This window comes from Nycticebus coucang, chromosome 8, assembly GCF_027406575.1.
Source record: "Nycticebus coucang isolate mNycCou1 chromosome 8, mNycCou1.pri, whole genome shotgun sequence".
NCBI lineage: Eukaryota > Metazoa > Chordata > Mammalia > Primates > Lorisidae > Nycticebus > Nycticebus coucang.
Genome location: NC_069787.1, coordinates 67,785,404 through 67,787,964, shown reverse-complemented (window position 1 = coordinate 67,787,964; position 2,561 = coordinate 67,785,404). Strand labels below are relative to the sequence as shown.

The 2,561-nt window shown below is 41.6% G+C and overlaps 1 non-coding gene across 1 annotated transcript; it reads right to left on the bottom strand.

Annotated features, from left to right (window-relative positions):
- Window positions 1-992: 992 nt before the first annotated feature.
- Window positions 993-1,098, bottom strand: LOC128592891 (U6 spliceosomal RNA). Its single transcript, XR_008382102.1, has one exon. It is a non-coding gene; the product is annotated as a U6 spliceosomal RNA (small nuclear RNA).
- Between the last annotated feature and the right edge of the window lie 1,463 nt (window positions 1,099-2,561).

Below are 2,561 nucleotides of genomic sequence, written 5' to 3'. Positions count from 1 at the left end.
AAATAATAATAATAATAATAATGTGAGAGTATAGATTTTGACAGTACATAGTTGTCAAATCCAGGGTAAAGTTATAGTTCTAAAAGAGCCCCTCATCCAGGGGGCATGTTATGCACCCTTACAATGTGCACATTAGGTGAGATCCCACCACATGCCCTCCCTCCTTCTGTCAATCATCCTCCCCCTCCCCCTTACCCCCTCTCTTCTTCCCCTGCCCCCATACTAGATTATATTTGTGTTTCATTCTTCATATGAGCATGTAATTGTTTATATATTGGTTTCATATTAGTATTAAATGCATTGGATATTTATTTTTCCATTCTTGCAATACTTTACTAAGAAGAATGTGTTTCAGCTCCATCTAGGTAAATGTAACACATGCAAAGTCTCCATCTTTTTTAATGGCTAAATAATATTCCAGGGTATACATATACCATAGTTTGTTGATCCATTCGTGGGTTGATAAGCACTTAGGTTGCTTCCACAACTTGGCAATTAAGAATTGAGCCACAATAAACATTCTAGTGCAAATGCCTTTCAGGTGAAATGATTTAGTAGTAATGGGATTGCAGGATCAAATGGAAGGTCAACTTTTAGTTCCTTGAAGAGTCTCCATACTTCTTTCTATAAAGGCTATATTAGTTTGCAATCCCACCAGCACTATAGAAGTGTTCCCTTCTCTCCATATCCATGCCAGCATCTGCAGTTTGGGGACTTGTGATGTGAACTAATCTTACTGGGGTTAGGTATCTCAGAGTGGTTTTGATTTGTATTTCTCTGATGATTAAAGATGATGAGCATTTTTTCATGTATCTGTAGGCCATTCATCTATCATCTTTGGAGAAGTTTCTGTTCACGTCTCTTGCCCACTTATAGAGGGGTTTGTTCATTCTTTTCTTACTGTTTGAGTTCTCTACAGATTCTAGTCATCAGGCCTTTGTCAGATTCATAACATACAAAAATCTCCCATTCCAAAGGCTATCTATTTGCTTAAAAATATAGAACACTTCACGAATTTGCATGTCATTCTTGCACAGGGCCATGCTAATCTTCTCTGCATCATTCCAATTTTAGTATATGTGCTGCCAAAGTGAGCACCTAAGTACACTTTTGAATATTTGGCTGAGAAAATAGTCTTGAAATACACTGTATAAGACTTCTGATTTTCAAAACCTGAAGTTTTTGAGAGAGAAAAATATTATTTAATACCAAATGTTTACATTTGAATATCACAAAAAAGCCTTAATGGAAATTACCTTTGAAAGAATGGAATTTATACCATAAATAAGGGGTTGGAAAGAGGATATTTAAAGAGTGAGATCACCATGTCCCTGAGCCTAGAGTCAGCCACAGACACAGTGAGGAGAGCCAGCCAGCATAAGTCCCAATGCTATTCTCTGGAACTCTCCACCATAGCTCCAGTGGCTCCCAAAGTGTGGTCCCTGGACCACCAGCAACAGCAGCAGCATCTGGGAACTCCTTAGCTCTTGGGTCCTCTGACCCACCAAATTAGAAATTTTGTTTCAACAAATGCTCCAGGTGTTTGTTATACACCCTAGAGCCACTGCTTCTGGCCAGGTTTGGGTGAATTTGGAAACCAAAGTGACTGCCTGGCTCCCAAGAGGAAAACCCAGAGGCAGTAAAGCCCACAAAAAACATCTCTTCTAGGGGGCAGAGCAAGATGGCAGGCCAGAAGGATGATTCAGCTCAGCTCACCTAGTATGACTGGGGAAAAAAAGAAAATCCAGCCATATCTGGTGTGGGGATCTTACCTCGAGTCATAGCTCAGGGAGCACATAGAGGAAGTGATGAGCTGTATACAACAGTATGAGATCTGGAGCAGTGGAAATCTAATGTATTAGGCAAGTGATTATCACCTGCTGGGATTGGCCAGCTCTCCCCACACCCCCAGAGGTCCCAGGTGGGAGGAAGCCTTTCCAGAGTTTTCACTTTGGGAGGGAAACTGCACATTGCATGGAAAGCTTGGAAGAATGGGTGGACTCAAACAGAATACAACAACCAGATTTGGATGCCAGATGGAATGAATTTGATATCAGTTTGGTGGCTGGCAAGGCAGCCATACTGGGAAGGTCTCAGCAGCCAGGGGCTGCAATTCTGGAAAGGTCATGAGAAGATCTTAGCAGAGGCCTAAAGCACAGCCATCTTAATTCCACCTGTCCGGATCAGAACTTCACTCTTGGAACAGGCTGAGGGACTTCCACACCCCATAGGAACTGGAGTCAGAGGGACACTGTGAGACCTGCTTGTGAAGGATTCTGGAGAGTTTTAAGATCCCAACCAGCATGGTCTGAATGCAGAAGAAACAATCAGGCAATCACTAAGGATATCTATCTAAGTTAGGAATAAGGACCACGAACGTTGCTGGGTGTGTTCTCTATCTCCTAATAAAACCACAGTGCCACCTGGTGTCCCAGTGACATATTACAACATATATATTCCTATTAAAGTTGGTCCCTTCATACACACACACACACACACACACACACACACACACACACACACACACACACATACACATACATACATATATATAAATTTTT